The sequence below is a fragment of the Canis aureus genome, chromosome 3 (genome assembly GCF_053574225.1).
Source record: "Canis aureus isolate CA01 chromosome 3, VMU_Caureus_v.1.0, whole genome shotgun sequence".
Taxonomy (NCBI): Eukaryota; Metazoa; Chordata; class Mammalia; order Carnivora; family Canidae; genus Canis; species Canis aureus.
This window is the reverse complement of record NC_135613.1, coordinates 17,539,786-17,563,137: the sequence shown is the minus strand read 5'-3', so window position 1 is coordinate 17,563,137 and position 23,352 is coordinate 17,539,786. Positions and strand designations below refer to the sequence as shown.

Here is a 23,352-nt window from a genome sequence, read left to right as displayed (position 1 = left end):
TGAGGCTCAATAAGAAGTTCTGGGCCCTGGGTGACTTTCACCTTGCAGAAGCCATGGTACCTGAATGAGAGAGTCACCTGGGCAGAAGAGGATGAATTTCTATGGCAACAAGATCTGTCCTTGGTCCCTTCAACTGTGCATATTCCTTGATGGGGGTCTTGAATGGGTTATCCTTGTTTTGATCATCAGTGGTTCCTGTTTTTTTAAGAAATCCTCCTTACCTCATCCCACATGGCCCATTCATTCTCTCTCTGTGTTTCTCTGTTTCTGTCTCTGTTTCTTTCTGACTTTGTCTGCCCCTTCTTTGATCTTCCAGTTGAGCTCGGTGCCAATTTCCAGCTGGGATTGAATGGAGTCAGACAACCCTTCCAAATCATAGGTGAGTGGGTACAATTTGGGAGTCTGGTAACTAACGATGTAGCAACAGGCTCTGCATCATCCTACCCAATTAGTGTGCTGAGTTTTGTCTAAACCTTTCTCTGTGTCCTGCATGCAGTTCACCCTTTCTCATCTGCCACCACCCAAACTCATGCAGGCTCACTGCTTTGCTCTGAAATTGCTGAAGGCACTCTGGCTAATGAGCTAACTTCTGGCTAAAATTCAGTTTAAACTCTGAAATCCTTCACATTGCTACCAACATTATTTTTTTAAAACCAAATTGGGAGCATTATATTCCCTTTATCCCATCTCTTGAATGAGTTTCTAATTCTCCCAGTTAAATTTCATATGCTTCCTGAGATTTAATGCTCTGGGTATAATGTGCCTTTAACTCAGCTTTCTAGCCTCATTTACTTCTGAATCCTACTAACTGCCGACTCTGACATCCCCCTCAAGCCCTTTTTAGGGACAGGGAACATGGAGCACTGCCTCTGTTTTCACCCATATCCATCCATATTTGTGCTATTTTGTGTATACCTTCTTTGCAATTTTAAAGTCACAATCACCTTCAATTATCACTCTTAGGAAATTTCCTAGAGTCCTACAATTAAAATAAATTTCCCTTCAACTTTGCTCCCAGAGCAATTGGACTGTGGCAACATTTAGCCCATCACAGCATGAGTGGTTTCCAGAGCTATACTTACTGCAGTGTCTCAATCAGGTCAGGGTGCTATCGCAATACCTTTGACTGAGGGGCTGAAGCCACAAACATTCATTCCACACAGTTCTAGAGGTTAGGGAGTCCAAGGTCAGGATGCCAGCAGATTTGGTGTCTGATAAGAGCTCTCTTCCTGGTTTGCAGATGGCTGGTTTCTCATTGCATCTCCAACTGGTGTGGAGACAGAGAGAATGAGAGAGAAAGATCATCTCTCTCATGTCCTTTTTTTTTTTATAAGGACACTAATCCCATTCATAAGGGCTCCACCCTCATGACCTAATTAGCTCCCACAGGCTCCATTGCCCAAACTATCACATTGGGGTTTAGATTTCAACATATGAACTTTGAGGGGACACAAACACTCAGTCTATAGCAAGTATCTATCACTTCAACCAGGGAATGAGGTTGTTTTGTTTTGTTTTGTTTTGTTTTAGGACTGTCTTGTTTCCATGCTATCCCTCAGCTCAGTCTAGGACACAGTGAGTGTTAATATCTCTATGGGAAATGAATTTTAATAGTTTTCCCATAGATATCCTTTTCCCCTTTTATTGCCAGTTCCTTTTAAAGAACTACTTATTATGGAAATTTTCAAAGTACACAAAAGTTGAGAGAATAGTTTGGCAAACCATGTATTCATCATCCAGTTTCAAAAATCTTGTCCATCCTTTTAAAAGCAAAACTCTTATGCAGACAAAGCCTTTGGTGGTGAGGGGCATAAAGACACCATTCTGTAGTGCCCAATTAATTCAAATCAAGTTTGAGCAGAGTTTCCTCCCCCAGAATAACATCAATAGGACTCCCAGTGAAAGGATGTCTTCCTAAGGCAATTCTGAAGACAAAAATGCAATATAAGGACACACTTCCCAATAATGTGAAGATGTATGACTCTACTAAATAAAAATGTTCCCTTAATGTACTATAAAAAAATAAAGATGTTTGGTTAGATTTATCAACCTGCTCCAGGAGCAGAATTAAGTTTCCATGGTACATTTTTTCTACTTATTTAAAAACACCTGAGTTGTTATGTAGCTAGTTGGACAACTGCTTCATTATATAAGTATAATACATGTCTGCCCTAAAGATTTATGGTTTTAAAAAAAGGCTACTGTGTTCTCAGAACTATGGGATACATGTTAGTAGATACAATGACTCCTAAGAACTCAGATATGGATGCAATTAGCTACATGTTAAAACATTACTCAAGATTTTAATAAATTAATAGTAAGATATTTAATGTAGTAGAGGTTCTGACTATGTTCTCACAAAATGAAATTAAAGCCAACTCAAAAATTTGAAGTTTTGCAGCTTGGAAATCTAATGACAAAGCAAGCTGGGGACAGAAATCTTTTATTCTCAATGGGATGGATCACCCCAGGAGATTCATAGTTGGTGATAACGAGTGTATGTTCATATTGACATGTTATTATATCACATTCTCATTTTAGAATTGTGCAAAGTTCATGGCCTAAAGTTCTAACAAATAGTGCATGAGGAAGGGTCACCTGGATAACTCAGTGATTGGGCATCTACCATTGGCTCAGGTCATGATCCCGAGGTCCTGGAATGGAGTCCTGCATCAGGCTCCCCGCAGGGAGCCTGCTTCTCCTTCTGCCTATGTCTCTGCCTCTCTCATGAATAAATAAATAAAATCTTAAAAACGAAACAAAATAGTGCATGAGGAAAGGTTTTTCTCATGTCTTTGTTCCTTACATAAGCTGTTCCCTGGTATTGCCTGCAGCTTCTAACCCAGGCAATTCATAGGCCAGGAGATGATTGAAAACAATCCAATACAGAGTGCTAAAACAGTGACCCATGTCTGCCAAGCTCCTGGAGGGAGTAAGACAGAGTGAGGCAGAAGGCTGGAGAAGGCTGGTGAGAAGCTACTACAATATTATGAAGGTGAAAATCAGAAGGCATGGGGTTTCATCACTTCTTTGAACCAATTATAAACTCCATTTATGATGGAACCAGGAGATTTGGAATAAGCCAACCAAGTCGACAGCAGCTTCTTCTCCCAAAGGCTTCCATAAACCTGGACTAGTGGAGTATTAATTTGTTGACTTTTTTTTTTTTAATTTGTTGACTTTTTTATTTCCTCTTTTCTCTCTCAGTGTGAGCCCAAGAGAGCTGGAATATCACAGTTCCTTGGGAAAATCACTCCAAACTCATCTTAGCAGCTCTACCTCAACCAATAATCCTGTTTATCAAGATAGCAGTGCCTTCATCAACAATTAATTGATTTGCTTAAGTTGAAGTAATGAATGATCAGTCTCCCATGGCTTCTCTCCAGTTCTCAATCTCTCCTGATCAGGACTGACATATCAATGTAATGAACGGCCTCTGTTCTCTTGTCTTCCAGCCATAGAAAACACCACCACTTCCAATTAAATTCTACATGATTTATGGAAACCCACAAGCTCACTTGCCTTAATTCTTCCTTCTTCTGCTCTTGTGATCCTATTAAATTTCTTCCTTAAAATCTAGTGCTCCTTACTCTGAAATGGTGTGGGTTGTCTGCAAAAAATTTGGAAAAAAGAATGGGCTAAAGGAAATTTGAAAAATAGTAATAGCTTCCTATCACTTAATGAGCAGTACCATGTTCCCAAAAAAAGGCACTGTACACTTTAGTAAGGAGTGTATTCATTACCTTAGTAAATCCTACAAATCTCTATAATCCCCCCTTTGAAAGAGGGCAGATTGTCCCTGCTTTATGTATATGAGAAACAGAGACATGGAGGGATAGTCTTTTCTAAGGTTCCATAGTAAGTGGCAGAGCTGAAGCAAGGAGGCCTGGTATGTTGTTAACATCATGTTACTCATGATTACTAATCTTGTTCCATGCTATGGTTAGGTATCCATGATCTGCATACTTGTAGAAGTCAATGAAAGTATTACTGATTCCTAAAACCATTTTTAATATTTCAAACACGGAAATAATTCATGCATTTCCCAATGAAATGATGGCATGGTCTAACAAAACATATTAATTTTCTTTGTTTGGGCTGGAATTTTTTTTTTTTTTTTTTTTAATTAACCCAGAGCAGCAGTTCTGGTTGATTAGAGTACTAGCAAGGTGAAGGAAGTCTCCTTAATGCAGTTTGACATTCAAACCAACCAACCAATCAAACAAACAAATGGAAATTTAAAATATAGGTTCATCAGATAAAAGAATGACAATAACCATGAGAATATTTGGTCTTGTAGTGAGGAGAACACTGTTTTGTAGAGACAGGGCAGGTATATGTGCAAACTCCAGACACATGCAACGTTGTAAACATAAATCAAATGCTTTGGCCTATATGCTGCCTTCCTTTGTATCTTCCGGGAATTCTGGATAAATACCAAAATGGGTGGGTTAGGTCAAGGTATCATCTGAACAGTTTTAAGTTGGCCCTGAATAAAGAGTGAGAATTGAGTCAAAACAAATTGAATATGTATTTCCATGTAGAGTAGCATAAACACAGTACAATAACAATCTCACTTGTTCATCATATTCATGTAGCAAGTATGCATTGGGTCAGGTACCAGACTAGATACCAAATGTAGAAATGAAAAAGTCAAGGACTATCTCATGGAGCCTCGCAAAGAAGGCTGAAGCATCAATAAAACAGTTTACCACGGAATGATTAAAGCTATAAGAGAAACACATACTCAGCAAGACAGTGACAAAAAAGAGGAGTTAAGTAAGGCTTTCCTGACTTACCCAAGCTGAGTAAAACATGTGAGTTCTTTCTTGAAAGATGATGGACCAGGAATTGGCCAGATAGGAAAGGAAAAAAAGAAAAGGGGGAAGCCACTCATCATCCTGAGATATCACAGTGAATATGGATAGTCAGTGAATACAACTCTGTTTTCAAATCATTGAATAAGATACTTATTTTCCAGTTTAGTCAATGGAAGATATGTGTAATTTAATGAAATTAGCTTCTTGAAGTATCTTTGCAACCCTGAGAGATTGACTTGCATAGTGTAGCTGCTCAATAATTTTTTTTTTTTGACTCTTGGTTGGGCATAAGGACATCCAGAACATGTGGTGCAGTGAAGAACATTGGAATCTTTTGAAATGTATTGATGCTCAAGCCTTAGAGGAGAGTGATGTCACAGAACTGATTACATTTGTAGGAAATAATGAGGTGGAGGGGGCTGTGGGTAAGCCCCAATGATAAGCATTGTTATGGTCACCAGTTGGCCCCAACAAAACAAATATTTATGTTGGGGACTATAGTTTGTTTGGTTGCAAAGGGCAAGGCACAAGAGTGAGTAATGGGGTAATGTCTTGTTAAAACTTTCAAGAATAGGAGAAAAAGACTTGAATTTCACTAGCATGGATCTATGCTGAGAGCTCTGGTAGAGCAACAGGTAATGGTTCTTGTTTTGACTTGGCAGCCATTCTGCATAAACTAATTGTTAGTTAATGATATTTTACTGCCTATGTCTCATACAAATTGGTCTTTTCAATCTCATCTTCCCAGAGTGGTTTCTTACTAAGCATAGCATTCTGCAAGACTCAAACCACAGAAGTGCTTGATGGCTTCTCTCTTGTAACATGCGCTTTTTTTGAAGTCATGTGAAGCCATGATAGAAGATAAACTTATGAGCAACTTTCACATGTACTCTGATAAAAAAAAAAATCCCAGACATGAGTTTTCTAAATATGGGCAGGTCTTTGGGGGGGCATTAAGAAACATTGAAATGATCAGTAGCTTGGGGGAAACATCCCTTTTCCCTAGTATGGACTAGAGCATCACTGAAATGTAGCTAGGGAATATCTGTAGGTTTTACTTCATTAAAATGACTAATATATATGTGGAGATGCAGATATTAATTACATGATCTGAGGCAGGCACATGCATCTACAATGAAGAGAGCTTCAACCACCAACATAATACCACTTTAATGTCTGAGGGATCCTAAGTTTCCATTTTCAAATCCTGTGCCTTCCTAAAATTTTCTGGAGCCCACCCTGTTACCAACTTGAAGACTAATGCTTGAATATTAACATATTTAATAGTTAAGTTTTCCTAATTGTTTGAAGACCAACTTGGGACCTCATGGTGTTCTCCTTCCCTGCTAGCCACTAACCCAAATCCCAAAGATTCTGTAAATTGCACCTCTTTCTGGAGGCCTTCCATCATGTATCCTTTGAATATCTTTGGTGCTAGAGGCTGGCTTTGAATGGGAACTGTCCTATCTCTAGTTCTGTTATGTCTGTATAACCTGTGCCTTTAGCTAGATCTCAAACCCCTGTAGGCACAGGCACATCTTTTCCATCTTATGTGTTCTCTATCCCAGACCCGAACATGGAATACACCTTCAACAGGATCAACCTGTGGTGATCCTACCCTGTGCACAATGACATGTACAGAAAGGTTTAAAGGAAACAAGGATATATTGAACACTTACTATATGCTAAGTCTTGGCTCAGGTTCTTTACATACATTATTAATTCTTATTTATTTAGCAACCCTGAAAGTTAGTACTCACATTTTAGAGCTGGAAAAACAGAATCAGAGAGTGTTAATAAGTAAGAACCAATATTTAAAGACAGATCAGCCTGACACCAAGGCTCTAGAGCCTTTCTTTTCAATCCTGTGCCATCTTTTATCCTGACCAGAGGCCACTCAGGCTCCTGACTTTATTTATTTTTATTTTTATTTTTATTTTTTTTAGGCTCCTGACTTTAACTAATATACTGCAAAGAGAGTGAATATAAGGGATAGAGTGTTAAATAAGTCTATGCTTATTGCTTGACACTATTCCTCCACAACCACTGCCCATAAGATATATTGATATGAAGCCTAGGAAGTGAAGCTAGAGCAGTAACTTGTAAGACTTCCCTTAGAAGGTAGAGTCAGTCATTATTATGGGACCCATTTTAAGTGAGATACTTACATCTCACAGTTGCTTCACCCATGGACACTTCTTCCAATTAAATACAATCAATGAGAAAGAAGCAGAGGAAAGGATATGTAGCTCAGAAGGATTTGGTTTTTGTAGGTTCAGTCACTGACTCCTAGGTTTTAATTAGCTTTTTGTTACCAGGACATTCTAAAGAAATAATTTTTTATGACCCTGAGAGGTCTGGCAGTCATTGCTTTTTTTAAACACTGATTTGCATATTCAAACATTCAGTCAAACATGAATTGAGAGAGATTGGCCTTTGCCTGTGATGCTGAGCACAGACTCTGTCTCATGCCTCCCTGATTTTGCCAGTGCTGCCCTCCCTCCCATGCCATTTGCCAAGAGGAGACATCCTTTCTAACAAATGTCACTCAAACTTCACCTTCCCTGAACCCAGTCATGTTCTTGAAAACACGGGTCCCTCTACCTCTGAGATCCCAACTTTGGGATGCTTTTGGCATCTCTCTCCTGCTCTTCAATGTGTTAAAAGCATGGGTCTCCACTCAAGACATCTGATTATTTGAGGAGGCAGTACTGCATGGTGGTACTGAAGACTATCTGATTTCTGATCTAGACTCAGCTTCCACATGGATAGAAGCGATATCTCTTAGGTTGCTGGGGGAGCTAAATGAGATAGACGATCTTAGTCAAATGCTTATTAGTACATGCCTTCAACTAGCATTAGCTATCTATATTGCTGCTATGCAGCCCCCAGACTCCCTTTGACCATCTGTTGGGTGCAGAGAGCTGATGGAGACTGGTCCCTATCCACTTGTATGGCCCCTGCTCTGTATCAGGCAAGTGCCATTTGTTGTGCTTGGCATGTTTTCCCCAACTCTCTGTGGCATTCTGATCCTTGTTGTGAGGGTTGACCTAAGCTGCACCTTCTCTGGAGTCTCCTGACCCACTGAGCCCAGGGATCCTACAGACTGAATTCCGACAGTGTGCACTTATATAAGGGATGACTAATTGTCACATTCTATCTTCTCATCACTTTGTTTCTCAGTTGTCTACATCTGATGTCAGACTCATGGTGAGAACCTTGGAGGCAGGGACTGTGCCAGGATTTTCCTCTCTTCTCAGAGGATGGATAAGGGCTGTCCCACACAATTGTAGGGCCTCAGCCATCATAGATTCTGGGACAGTCTTTCAGTTGATGTTTTTTGTTAGTGCCTTCCACCATGCTGGACACTGAAGTACATCTGTGAACAGAGGACCCAAGGCACCCCAAGCACCCCTGGGGTTCATCCTAGCCCAATTTACAATCCAATAGGCAAGTCAGCACGTGAATGAAGGCAGTAGTTCAAGATAGTGTTAAATATGCAGCAGATCTCTTGCAGAATGACTGGGGGTGAAAGCCTATGGTCAGCCTCTCCTCTCATTACTCAACAATCAGATACAGTATTTCCTAAGGAGTGTTCTCTTCAATAGCCACCAGGCCAGAGGCTCAACAGGAATATGAAATACAGGAAAATGCAGGAAATGCATTTTCCTCATACAGGAAAATGCAGGGGCCTATTGTCAAAAGCAGTTGGAAAATACATCCTGTGTGTTTATTCCCTGTTGGAGCTACACAATTTATATGAGTATATTAAAGGTATTGATACTGCAGTAAAGACATTTCTATTTTGCTTAAGCTGCCATTTCCCCAAACTGTTCTGATAGAACTTTTTGTCTGTCTTTTAATATTTAGCACCCATTAGTGTTCCCTGAAACCCATGCCTATGGAACAAGCTTTGGGATATACTGATTATGTTGAAGAATATTTATTCCCAGAAAAATTCTTTTTTAAAAAATGTTTATTCATTTGTTCATGAGAGACACAGAGAGGCAGAGACATGGGCAGAGAGAGAAGCTTCAGGGAGCCCAATGTGGGACTAGATCCAGAGACTCTGGGATCACAACCTGAGCCAAAGGCAGACGCTCAACCATGGAGCCACTCAGGCATCCTCTCAGCAAAATTCTTGTTTGCATACCCCACAGAGAGGCTGGTCCCCATGTCATTGCCAAGCTATGCAATTTAGGCCAAGCAGAAGGAACTGCACTGAGTGAGCCAATACTGAGCTTATCTTCTTAATTCAGTTAGATCTCACATCCTCTAATCATTAAGCACCTACTGGGTTCTAGCAAATGTTCTGGATGCTGGGAATAGAGGAGAGAGCAGAGCACTGTTTCTCTCATCATGGAACCATCCACATGTCCTGCTGGTTGAGGACAGTCACCTCCTCCCTGGCCTTTTCTATAACTTATTCTCTGCAGAGCAGCCAAAGTGAACCTCCATAAGTTCAGGCAGATCATAGCACTGCTTCGTTCAGTTCCCCAAAGGCCTTTCACCTCATGCAGAGCCAGAGCCAGTCATTTACAGTGATCTGTAACTGAGCTGTCCTCAACTCCAGCCACTGACCACACGTGGCTTCTTAAATTTAAATAATTTAAAATTAAAAATTGATAGTGCACATTGTGCTAGCCACATTTCAGCTGCTCAACAGGCACGTGTGGCTAGGCGCTACTCTAGTGGGTGGCATTGCTGCAGAACATTGCCATCCTTGCAGGAAGTACTGCTGCTCATGTACTGCCCTGTGAGATCTAGCATCTGTTGTTATTGTCTTCTCTCACCCTTAATTCCTTAATCCAATCCCAGTGCCCTCCGTGTGGTTCTCCCACACTCTAGACCCAGTTCTACCTGTCTTCCTGCTCCTTCCTCTATCTGGCGTGCTCTCCACACCCCCTCCCCCTACCCTCTGCCTCCACTATGGCTGCCTGGCTCATTCTCTTGCCTCTTGCAATTCTTTTCTCCTATGTTACCTTCTCAGTGATGCCCTCATGGCTGCCTTGGTTAATATCGCAATGCCCACCTCTAATCTTACCTTGCCCTATGTGCCACCTTATTTTCCTTCCCCTTAGCGTTGATCACCATCTCAGGCACATACTCTTTACATATTTGTTTCCTGTTTGCATCTTCCATGAGGGTACAGACTTTTGTTTGTTCTGGTTCCCTGCTGCATCCCAGTGCCTAGGATAATCCCTGGGACATAGCAGGTGCTTGATAAACATTGTTGGCTAAAGCAAGGAGCTCTATAAAGAAAGATGTAACAACAACCACACAATAACAACAATGTAAACAGATACAGATTTATGATGTCAGGTAGTGCTAAGTGCTATGGAGAAAAAAAAGGAAGCCACCTTACATGGAAGGTGTTTGATCACCATTTTTAATAGCTAGGGAAACAGAGGCTCAGGAAAGTTAAATAAATTGCCCATGATCATATTCATAATGGACCAACCAGGATTTGAACCTACATCCAGTGTGGTGCTGTTAACATCTAACAACTGGTTCTCCAAAGATAAAGCTCTGGGTTGTAGTGTTTGCCTATTTCCATGGTATAAATACTCCCACTGTGGCAGATTTTAAGTGACCAACATGATATCAGCAACCTTGGAGTCGGAAAGAGATGCGGACAATCTGCTGCCTCAAGCTGTGCAAGTTCCCATGAACCACTGTATGTGACCTTGAGGTCCAAGCCCAGCCCACTGTATGATGTGGCCACTCCTGGGAAGAAGCAAGCAGACCCCTCTGAAGAATCCCCACTGTCCTAGACTACACTTTGCAATCACTGGCTCTTTCTCTTACCTCCATCTCCCAAAACCAGTTGGGTTTACATTCGACCTGTTTGAATGATGGCATTTTCCTCCTAAGAGGATCATACTTATTTGACTTGACAGAAAAGTTGCTCTCTGAGGATTCTTTTCTCCATGTTAGCCTTTGAAATGACTGCCTAGATGGCACAGGTAATCCTATTGGACCTTTGGGGCTTGGGTGGACTACTTTTTAATTGATAATTCCATATTTCTATAATAAGTGGCCTCCTTAATAATAGCCTGCCACGTCATATGTGATGATTGCTAATTTAGGTTTTCAGGCTTCCTGGATGTAATGAGCTCTAATAAGCCCAAGACTTGTCACAGACTCAGGAAAACCCATTTTCCCCTTGAAGCAATGATTTCCCTCAATCCCTGGACACAATTGGGCATACTCTTAAAAATATTAATAAGTGTGACTGGGATGTTCACCCCTTTCCAAATAAAACATAAAGTCCTGGTTTCATTAAGCCAAGCTATTAAATTAAGAAAGTGTTTTTAATTATCTGAGCATTTCAGGGAGCTCATAAAACATTTAAGGACCTCACAGGGGTGGTGCTGAAGCCCTTTCAGAGTGAATTAGAGCCTTGACTTCTGGAGCTGGATGGGAAGGGCTGGGGGTCCACAGCCACGGTCTCCATCTGGCCCAGAGCATCAACCTGCCAGAAAGGATGAAGCTGCAGGTCTTGCTGTTTCGGAGGCTGGTGTGCACTTGTGTCCAAGCTGCAGAAGAAAGCAGATCAACTTCTCATAGCAAGGAAACATTTGAACAAAAAAACCAACAAACATTTCCTAGCACTTCCTTTGTGCCTGGTTGTCCACTGGATGCTAAGGTTTCAGATGATGCTCCTTCTTTCTGAGCAATCTCTTAGATACTTAGCACTCAATTTATATTCACTCCTGCCATCCTGATAAAAGTCATGTGGGTTTCCTCTTATTACCCCCATTTGATAGGAGAGGAAACTGAGAATTGAAATTACCCCTGATAGGGATCTAGTGAAGCCAGACCCCAGAAGAGCACTGGTCCCATCTGACTCCAGGCCCACATAGTTCACACTGATAGGCGAGCTATAATCACACTCTACTGCCACAAAATAAGAACTACCATCATTGTCATGATGGGATAACTGCTACCATTTTTCTGCCAGGCACAATGCTATGCCTTCCACATAGCTTTTTTATTTAATCCTAACGATCTTGTGAAATTATTAGTCCCTACATTACAAATGAAGAAACTGAGTCATGAAGAGAGGTCAAGGAAGTTCTGTGAGGTGACACAACCAGTGCTGGAGGTGGGGTTTGTGCTAAGACAATTGATCCTTGGTCTCTGCTCTTATTCACTGTGACCTTCTAAACCTTCATGCAAGCTTATCTGGTCAGCTACCCATGCTGGTATTTTGCTAAGCACATGAGATATAAGTTGTACCTGAGCACACACGGGATGGGAAAGGTATTTTTTTATGACCCTGAGCTATATATGTACTTTCCAGTTGCCTCTTTTCCCTCCTTAGTTCTTTGGTCACTCCAGCTAATTCATCTGCCCCCAAATTAATTGGATGAAAGACCTAATTAATGATAATGGATCCTTTATTGATAAAAGTAGACCAATAATGTTTTGTTTTTAAGTATCATAGTTACCTAACTGGTATTATATACAGATTGCTGAGAAATTGATGTCCTAGGCCACCAGGTACCTGGGTCCAGCTATCCTGAGTCCAGTTGCCTCAGGCTATGAGCAGCTTCATTTGTATACCCTGGTGTCCTGCTCAGATACCACATGTGCAAAGGTCACACTGGTTAATTGTTCAGTCCTTATGGCATTAAAAAAAAAATAACTAGTAGAATCCATTTTTTGCCTCCCAGAGTGACAAAAAAAAAAAAAAAAAAGCAATCTTCTAGCAAGGTTGTAGAAAACAGGCTCTTATGAGTGAGAATGTCATTTAAAACTCCCATGGAGGGCAATTTAGCAACATTTATCTAAATTGTGAGTGCGTAATCTTTTAGACTCAGCTATTCCTCTTCCTTTTTAAATTTTAGCTAAACTTCCTCTCAGTGCTATATGTACATTATTATTTGCTGCAATATTGTGTAAAGTAGAAAAAGAAATGGCATATGCACTGTGAATGTAGGCATGGTTTACATCAATTATGGAATGGCTATAGAGGGGAATACTATGCAGCTATAAAAATGAGGCATGAGTTTGTGTATTGAGATGGAATTATCTATAAGGTAAATTGTTTAGTAAAAAGAGGAAGTGAGGCAGATCTGCATATAAATTGTGCTCCCTTTGTGTAAAACCGGAAAGAAGATCATATATGCCTGGACATGGTTGGATATGCTTTAAAAAATCTCTTAAAGCATATAGAGGTGGGGATTGAGTATAGAAGGAACTGTGTGGACAGGGACAGGCAAAGGCAGAGAATTTATTCTGAATAAACCTTTCTTCTTTTGTTTACAAATCAAATGTATTACCTATGCAAACATTGTGGCAGGAGTGTGGACATTGGTATTCCAGATTGAAGGGGTGACACATGCAAACAGGAGCCTGGTGTGTTCAGGGAACTGAGAGAGGGCCAATGGCCAGAGCAGAGAGGAGAGAAGGGTCGGAGCATGGCTTTTGGGGCTTTTTGAAGACTTTTGGGTTGTTATCCTCAGAGGGATTCGGAGTAGGCAGGGGCTGTCTTGATCAGACCTGCGTCTCAGAAGGATCACTCTGGCCACATGGCAGGTTGGTTAAAGAGAGATCCAGGAGGTGCTGCTGCCTTTGCCCAGATGAGAGCCCAGCCAGAGACTGTTGCAGAGTAGGGGGTGGCTGAGGCAAAGAAACGTAGGATGTTTTGGCAACATTGTTAAGAGGTGAACTGATGTACCCAGGAGGGATGGAGCATGAAGATGGGGGAAATAGGGTGGGTGAAGAGTCTGTCCAGGAACTGACTTGTGCAACAGGCAAGTGGAGCCAGTTCCCGAGAGAGGCCGGGGACAGGTGCACGGCAGGGAAGACTTGGGCGTAGCCTTACACACACGGAGTCCAGGTCCCTTTGATACGTTACAGAGGAGACAGCAAGAACGTAGTTGGAGGTAGAATTCTGGAATTTGGAGAAGTCTGACCACAGCTGGGAGCTGTATATGCAGATGGAAATTGAGGGTGTACCTAGGGATGAAATTTCCTGGGACAGAAGTAGTAATTATGCTTTCCTCCCAGAGATGTGAGCAGAGCCCCGTCATTTATTTGCAAGCACCGTCCACATAATGGGTGCTTGTTGGATGTCTGTGTAACCAGTCACAGAGGAGCAGTCAGCAGCAATTATGGGGGTTACCTGCTCGCTCTCCATCTCTTTTCTTCCCACTTCACCCCCTCTCTACTGAGCAGCCCCTCCTGTGCCCCGTTGAGTCTGTCTTCAGACCACCCACACAGCCCCTCACCCAGGGTGTTATGCCTACAGCTTAGAGGTGAGCTGGTGATAATGCCCTCCTTCCGAGCACCTCCCAGCCCAGTGAGCAGCAGCGGTCTCCGGGAATAATTGATATTACAGAAAACACAGGGCCGAATGCCAGCTTCACATTCTCCAAACATTTAACGATTCAACCTTTTCAGTTTCATCAAAGCCAAGCTTGGAAACTCCCTGATGGCCCACTGTGAACAACTAGCAGGGTGCCTGCTTTTGCCCTGCTGCTCCCCACGTTTTCCAGGGCATAGATGGCTGCATGACAGCAACCAGTTGGCCCCTTTGGAGCCTCAGGTTTGGCAAGCTGGGTGACCCCTCACTCTTTCAGGGCATCAGCCAGCTACATTGGCTCAAATATCCAGAGGTTGGCACGAGCCACCTTTTAAAATGTGTTTGTTTAAGCTGTCAAGACAGGAAACAGCTGTTTGTGACAGGGAAAAGGAAGCACAGGATAGGCCAGCTTGTGTGGTAGAAGCAAGGGGGTCCTATTTTGGGATTGCCAAGGCCACTAAGAAATGAGAATGGAAGAAGGAGGGGTAAGAGAGCAGGGGAATGGGGAATGGGACAGAATGGGAAATCCAGAGACAATAAAAGACAGCACTGCAAAGATAGAGACACACAGAAAGAGGCAAGAGAAAGTCAGAAATCAGAGCTGTGCACAAGCACTCAAAGAGGCACCAGGACAGAAGTGGCAGGGGTGACCTGGGTCCAAATTCATCAAAAGACACTAGGCTTCATGTTTGTTCAATTACTGACCACAGTGAGCCTCGAAAGCGGAGCCCCCTGGTATGTTGTTGCTATTTCTTGTAGTAACAATAAAGATAGTCATCGTTGTGGTGGAACTAGGATGCACTTTTATAGGGAGCTTTGCAGATTCCTGGCTCAACTATCCAAGGTAGACTTTATAATCTCTGCTAATAGTTTAATAGCTGAGAAAACCAATGTTCTGAGTAGTCAAATCACTTTTAAAAACTCACCTACTTGGTCAGGAACAGAAGTCTTGGGTTTATTCACTATCTATCTCTAGGTATTTCTGTTCCACCTGTCTTTCATTCCTACTCATTCCGTAAGATGAATGTATTTATTTGAAGGCAAAATTGCAGGAGTATCATGATTTTTTTAAAAAAACAAATCTTCAATTTGCAGACATTTCCTCTTACCTCCTGGGTATAGGGACTGAATCCTTGGGAACATAGGTGAGGAGAAAGAAGTGAGGCAGAAAGGAAGAGAAGAAATAAGAGACCTTTGGCAGTAGCTTTTCGAGTATCTGCACAGTGTTCCAATCCTCACCATATGACAGAAGGTGAGATCGGGAGTGTACACCTGACCTGTAGTAGGACCACCAGGTTTTCTCTCAAGGGATATTTAAAAATTTGAAACCAGAGACACTGAGCCTGGGCTCTGGGAGCCGAAGTGCCCACAGCATCCCTCTGGGGCTGCTGGCCTCAGATGTGCTGTGGTGTCCACCATTCTCAAGGCCTGCCTGTCCACCTCCCCCTTGAATCCTGTGAGAGATTCCCCCACTTGCTTCAGTCATAAGGCTTTTTAATTCACCCAGAACCCTACTTGGAAAACCATTTCTCTCCCATTCCATGTCATTCAGGAAGGGCTGACCTTGTCCCTTAGCCTTATGACCAGGTGTGGCTAGAGTGCAGCACCTTTCTGCTCATCAGGATTGGTTCAGCGATGGCGAGGCCAAATCGGACCAATCAGAGGCTTTCTTTGGCCTTGCTGGGAAAATTGTTCATTCTTAGGGCCTCCAGGTTATATGGGAATGAGATGAGTCATTGCTACCTGTGGACCTCTTCCCCAGATGCTTGAAGAGGACATGTCCTAATGGTGAAACTGGAAATAACAGCATTAGAGCCTCAGCATCAATGTGTCTCAACATCCATGAAAGCTGTCTCAGTCAAGGGAGCCAACGTAGGCTTATGTTTGGCTTATGTTGGTTTGAATTTGGTTTCTGCCCTTGACAATTAGAGGGTTCTGATAAATGCATCTTTCATTAATTCTTCCTTTCAATTATAGGTACTTTTGTTTTCTGCTCCTCCTACCCACACAAGCTTTAATTTACTGTTATTCTCTGTTGACGATGAGAAACAAGACTGCTCCTAAAAATGTCCTGCTGTTAGTAGTCTCTGGGGATCATTTCTTGACCCAAAGCAGCTTTCAAGTAATTATCCAGGTGCCACCAAAATGTGAGCTTACTTAAAGGCAGGGTCGGTCTGTTTCTATAGATTTTTTTTTTCCTTTGCCCAAACCAAACCTAAAGCACACTCAGCATGAGCAAGGAATTCAAATGCAAAGAGGGTTCTTGTGTGAGAGGAATTAGATGATCTCTGAATGGAAGTTCTTCTGCTTGTGGCCTGTAGCAGTTAGCTATTGCTGCATAACAAACAACCACAAGCCTACTAATTCAATGCAGTGAGCATTTATTTAGCTCTGAATTTGCAGTTGCTTGTGGGGTTCTACTGGCTTGAGCTGGGCTTGGTAGAACTCACCCATTTCTGAGGTCAGGTGTGAGTTGGATAGGCAGCTTTGCTGAACTTGTTAGGGTTTTCCTTCATGTTCTGGTTTCTGCTTCCCTGTATCTTCTTACCTCTCAACAAGCAAGTCCAGACTCATTCCCATGCTGAAGACACAGAAATGAGAGAGAAAGAGTAAATGGAAAGAACTCTTTAAGCTTCTGCTTATATTGAGTTTTTTTTCTGTCACATCTGCTGAAGTAAGTTAGGTGGCCAAGCCCAGAGTCACTGTGGATAGGTGTCACTGAAGGGCATAGATACCTGAGAATCTTCTGTTGTCTTTAGTGAATATCCAGAAAGTCTTAGAAGAAAATTATCTCCTCTTTGGGCTAGCAGATGGTAATTGCTGATGTGAGATACTGAGAATTGAGAACTTTACATAGAGGTGGGTGGGGGAGGGGACCCTTCAGGAAAGAATTTAGAACTGTATGTACTGCTATTCTTCTGTTCAAAGTATTTCACACAGAGACCTGTTTTTTTTTTTTTTTTTTTTTCTTTCCCCAATGTTTCACAACTGCCTCTAATCCTTCTTTTCAGGCCAAGGCCCCTTTTTTTTGGCTTTTCAGAAAAGAGGGTCCTCAAAGAACTTACAGTCTAGAATGAGAGGCAGACACAGAAACAGAAAATTTCAAGATCAAAGAATAAGGACTGAGGCAGAAATAAGCACCGTATGCTGTGGGCGTCCAGAGGCAGGGCACTTAGCCCAAGCAGGCAAACCATTTAGAGAAATCTATTTTAAATTGATTGTTTTATTTGCTGGATTTTATATTGACATGTTTTGCTTTGTTCTCAATGTGTTCTGGGACTGCAGCCTATTCATTTATTATTAAGAGAACGGTAATTATTTCCAGGAGCTCCTGAGAATACACTTTGCTTCCCCTTTGCCTGATCTCTGCTGATTCTGGTATAACCTTCATATCTGTGAGGATGTCTGTGGCAGGAAGTGACAGCCCCTATGTGCCTGGGGTAATACCCTAAAGACTCTGATCTGCAAGGAAGGTTTGCAGACCACTGGTTCTTGAACTTTAATGAGTATCTGGGTCCCCTGGGAATCTTGTCAAAATGCAGATTCTGATCCAGGAGTTCTGGGTTGAGCCTCCAGATTCTGTTTTTCTAAGTTCCTAGTTGCTGCTGCTGCTGCTGCTACTACTACTACTACTGCTGCTGCTGCTACTGGTCTGTGGACCACATTTTGAGTAGGAAGACTGTAAAAAGATCAGCGGTACTTTCTGCACCAGTGAATATTACAGCAGGGCTAAACAGAGGCTTACGTACCTTTTCTTGCTATCTTTCTAGACTGTAAACTCAATGGAGATAGTACCGTTTTCTTGCCTGCAACTCTATATCCAGTGCCAGGCACATAGAAAAATCTCAGTAGGGATGCCTGGGTGGCTCAGTGGTTGAGTGTCTGCCTTCAGCTCAGGGCATGATCCCGGGGTCCCAGGATCGAGTCCCACATCGGGCTCCCTGCATGGAGCCTGCTTCTCTCTCTGCCTGTGTCTGCCTCTCTCTCTGTGTGTCTCTCATGAATAAATAAATAAAAATCTTTAAAAAAAAGAGAAAAATCTCAATAATATTTGTCAAATGAATGCCTCAAGTTCCCCCCTTTTCCATGGGTATGTATATGTGGAGGTTTACCTGCTGCTTTCATTTGATGCTGTGAGTACAGCCTGGACCTGTATCCGTTCCCTGGGCTGTAGTTTTGATCTCTCAGTTCAAGACAGCCTGCTGGCTCAGGGCTGGGCCATGTGACCTGCAGCTCTCTCCTAGATTTAGATAAAGCTCATTCTACTCCTTGAGTGCATGTCTGATCTGAGGCTCTCCTTCCATTGACTATCTTAGTGCTCCTTCCCTATATCATGATTATGGACCAGACCAGCTGGATATTGATTTTAAAAAAATATTTCATTAGAGTTCCTTATATCCTCTTAGACTCACCAATTGACACTGTTGACTTCTTCCTATTACAGCTCTTCTGGCTTGGTTAATTTTTCCCAAATCTTTTAGCACCCTTCACCTTCCTTACTTGGAAATCCCATCAAAACTGCATGATTGGATCTGGAGCTAGGCCAGTGATGACATGAAGGACTAACATTGAAATATAAGATGATCATCAGGCTCTTAACTTGAGTTCCCACCCAGAAACTTGGCACCTTCTCTGTAGGATGTGCGTTTTTAAAAAGCCAAAAGCAATTAACCATTATGCAAACTATCTAATCCTCAGCTTCCTCAACTGCAAAATGGGAATAGCTGCACCCTCCTGTGGGTTTTTAATTAAGATTAAATTGTGATATGATAAATTGCTTAGCTCAAGATCTGACACATGGGAAGTGCTCTATAAAGGATAGTTCTTTTTATTTTTATTTCTAAAAGGCGAATCCCAAAGTCCAGGATCCCCTAAGAGAAAGGTTCCAGTGAATCTTGGCTCATATCTTTAACAGCTCATCATGGAAGAGAGAGGGTTGGATCCAGTCAGGGACAAGGTATAAATAGCTAAATTAGTGACAATATAAGGATGGCACTATTCAACTAAGCATTCTTTCCTGATTCTCCCTGTGTCTGAATGAGCTCAGAGCCTCTTCCCATATTATCTCAGATGCTGGAAGGTCCATCCTGCTTACAGGTTTCATTGAACATATTTTGGAGTAAGAGAACTTTTTAAGTGCCTTTCTAAAACAACTGGGTAGATTAAATCCTAAATATTGAAATTTGTTTTTGAAACTAAGCTGATAAATGAGCACCCAACATTATTTCAGTTTAAATTCAACTGACTAAAGACCCCAAATAGCCAGGGGAATATTAAAAAAGAAAACCATAGCTGGGGGCATCACAATGCCAGATTTCAGGTTGTACTACGAAGCTGTGATCATCAAGACAGTGTGGTACTGGCACAAAAACAGACACATAGATCAATGGAACAGAATAGAGAATCCAGAAGTGGACCCTCAACTTTATCTATGGTCAACTAATATTTGACAAAGCAGGAAAGACTATCCACTGGAAAAAAGACAGTCTCTTCAATAAATGGTGCTTGGAAAATTGGACAGCCACATGCAGAAGAATGAAACTAGACCATTCTCTTATACCATACACAAAGATAAACTCAAAATGGATGAAAGATTTAAATGTGAGACAAGAATCCATCAAAATCCTAGAGGAGAACACAGGCAACACCCTTTTTGAATGTGGCCACAGCAGCTTCTTGCAAGATACATCCATAAAGGCAAGGGAAACAAAAGCAAAAATGAATTATTGGAACTTAATCAAGATAAAAAGCTTCTGCACAGCAAAAGAAACAGTCAACAAAACTAAAAGACAACCTACAGAATGGGAGAAGTTATTTGCAAATGACCTATCAGATAAAAGGCTAGTATCCAAGATCTATAAAGAACTTATTAAACTCAACAGAAAGAAACAAACAATCCAATCATGAAATGGGCAAAAGACATGAACAGAAATCTCACAGAGGAAGACATAGACATGGCCAACACGCACATGAGAAAATGCTCCGCATCACTTGCCATCAGGGAAATACAAATCAAAACCACAATGAGATACCACCTCACACCAGTGAGAATGGTGAAAATTAACAAAACAGGAAACAACAAATGTTGGAGGATGTGGAGAAAGGGGAACCCTCTTGTACTATGGGTGGGAATGTGAACTGGTGCAGCCACTCTGGAAAACTGTGTGGAGGTTCCTCAAAGAGTTAAAAATAGACCTGCCCTATGACCCAGCAACTGCACTGCTGGGGATTTACCCCAAAGATACAGATGCAGTGAAACGCCAGGACACCTGCACCCCGATGTTTCTAGCAGCAATGGCCACAATAGCCAAACTGTGGAAGGAGCCTCGGTGTCCACCGAAAGATGAGTGGATAAAGAAGATGTGGTTTATGTATACAATGGAATATTCCTCAGCCATTAGAAATGACAAATACCCACCATTTGCTTCGATGTGGATGGAACTGGAGAGTATTATGCTGAGTGAAATAAGTCAATTGGAGAAGAACAAACATTATATGGTCTCATTCATTTGGGGAATATAAAAATTAGTGAAAAGGAATAAAGGGGAAAGGAGAGAAAATGAAAATATCAGTGAGGGTGACAAAACATTAGAGACACCTAACTCTGGGAAACAAACAAGGGGTAGTGGAAAGGGAGGTGGGCGGAGGATTGGGGTGGCTGGGTGATGGGCACTGAGGGGGGCACTTGGTGGGATGAGCACTGGATGTTATGCTATATGTTGGCAAATTGAACTCTAATAAAAAAATTAAATAAAAAAATTCAACTGACCTAATGTTACCCAGTCCATCTTGGACTGTCTTTAATTACATTAAGTCACATTTTCTCAACCTTGGCATTATTGACATTTGGGACCAGATGATTCTTTGTTTTGAGTGGTCATCTTGTACATCGTAGGATTTTTTTTAAAGATTTTATTTATTTATTCATGAGAGACACAGAAAGAGAGGCAGAGACACAAGCAGAGGGAGAAGCAGGGTCCATGCAAAGAGCCTGATGTGGGACTCGATTCTGGGAATCTGGGATCAGGGCCCAAGCCAAAGGCAGGCGCTCAATGCTGCTTTAGCAGCATTCCTGGCTTCTACCTACCAGAAGCAAGTAGCATTCTTCCCATTGTCTTAAAGCAATTACTAAGTATCCCTTAGGAGAAAAATTGTCCCATGGTTGAGAAACACTGTATTCATGTATTTCTACTTTTAAATAATGACAAGGTTTTTTGAGTTATACCGGATCTGGTATTGAGTATTGGTTCTGCTTCATACAATGTATGTGCCATCAGACAGGTCTAGCCTGAGAGGCAGCTTCCTCATCTGCACAAGGTGGGTAATAAAATCTAACACCTGGCATTGAGGTGAGACTTAAAATAGGACATGTATAGAGGACCTGGACATGTAGAAGCTCAATGGTTATGATCATATCTTTTTCTTTGGCTAATGGAATTGACCATTGCCAAAAACTCTGTTTGCTTGGAAAGTATGTGTGTGTGTGTGTGTGTGTGTGTGTGTGTGTGTGTGCATGCTTGTGCACACACAGGCACATCCATATGCTACATGTCAGGGATATATTGCTGAGAAAGAACTAACCTCTGCGTGGCTCTAGAACTCTCTGGCAGACCACGGGTGATATCGAACAACACTTCAGAGCACAAGCTTTGGCGTGAGACAGACATGGATTCCACTCCTGGATCTGCCATCTACCTGTTAGGTGATAATTTGGATCAAGTTGTATAACCTCTCTGCCTCAAGTTCCTTATCTGACGAACAAAAACCATACCCATCTTGTAGGGTCATTGTATTGTGAGGATTAAATGAGATCACGAATGTGAAACACTTTGTACCATGCCTGTGGCCATGTCAAATTTGCTCAATAACTAATAGTTGTTGTTGCTATTATTATCCATGTTATTTCGCCCTTGGGTACATCCCTAGGGGTAACTTCAAAGCAGATAGTGGCCTCTTTCCAGGGGTTTCCTATCGTGCCAGAGTAGCTCAGTCAACAACTTCCCTAATGAGCTCAAGACTCCATCAGCGGGACCTTTTGTTTTCCTACTAACTCTCTGTCAACATGGTTTCCGCTCTGGCATCAACATTATACCAATTGCATATTCACTAGCCTGCATGGGCCTCAAGACTATCAATTGCTACAATGGAGTAAATGATATTCATTGTTAAAACAGGGTAAATGCCTATTTCCTTTACACAATAGAAGGAACTGTTATAGGCTATTAAGTAAATAACAATAAATAACACACTATAAAATGCTTTACATATGCCTTATCGCACTGAACTGTAATGCTCTGAAGTAGCTGTTATGGCTGGGTAAATTATACGTGTTTTTAAACACTGTCCAAAATACATATTTACACGTACTTAAAATCCTACACTAAACAGTCTCTATAGCAACCAGTAAAACACAAAAGCCTTATTAAGCATTCTTTGTAGTATTTTTAGGAGTTTAATCATTAGGAGAAAGCTCATAGGCCATGTAGACACCAGGGAACACGAAAAAAGAAAGTCTTTATAGGAACAAAAGAATGAGGTTGGCTTTGAACCTGGTGGGAGAGGATTTTATTTTTTTAAACTAATAATCACCAAGGGCCTTCTCTTTGTGAAGGCAATGCTGTGTTTGGGGTACATCAGACACAATTTTGGAATTACAATCTGGTTCTCAACAGAGAAGAGAGATTCTTCAATTAACATATTCCAGCAAAAAGATCACTTTCAATTTTCTCTCTTTAGTCACAGCAAGAAAAGATTTCCTTGCCATTCAAAAGTAAAGGAATATATAATATCTCTGTTGAGCCTGAGTCATATGACTCTTAGAAGGGTAATTCTGATGGTTTCACTGGGGTGGAGCCATATCCCATCATTTGAGTTCTGCATTTAACTGATTGTTTGTGGCATGCTGCAATGACAACATACCCTAGAAATATTAGTGACTTAACACTGCAAAATTTTCTTTCTTACTCATTCTGTATGTCCAGTGTCAGTCAGTAGAGTTTATACACTGTGCTATCTCTCAGGGACCCTAGGGAGCCCTATCCTCTTGTGATGCCACCACTCAAATACAGTCTTTCCAGGGTTCTACAGCCAGGAGAGAGACTGCTGGAGGGTGGCCTGGGGGCCCAGAAGCAGCATACCTCATTTTCACTCACACCCTATTGGCCAGAACTTAAATCAAGTAGTTCCAACCAACCTACAACAAAGATTGGATAGATGGGG

General features: G+C 41.7%; 2 long non-coding RNA genes across 13 annotated transcripts in view; one reads left to right on the top strand and one right to left on the bottom strand.

Annotated features, from left to right (window-relative positions):
- LOC144310200 (uncharacterized) overlaps nt 1-23,352 on the top strand; it is an 807,232-nt gene that overhangs the window by 254,204 nt on the left and 529,676 nt on the right. The gene's annotated exons all lie outside the window — the stretch shown is intronic.
- LOC144304911 (uncharacterized) lies at nt 11,116-17,006 on the bottom strand. The gene is made up of 3 exons (XR_013371904.1): nt 16,869-17,006; nt 16,584-16,714; nt 11,116-11,359 (listed from the first exon to the last, which is right to left on the bottom strand). It is a non-coding gene; the product is annotated as an uncharacterized LOC144304911 (long non-coding RNA).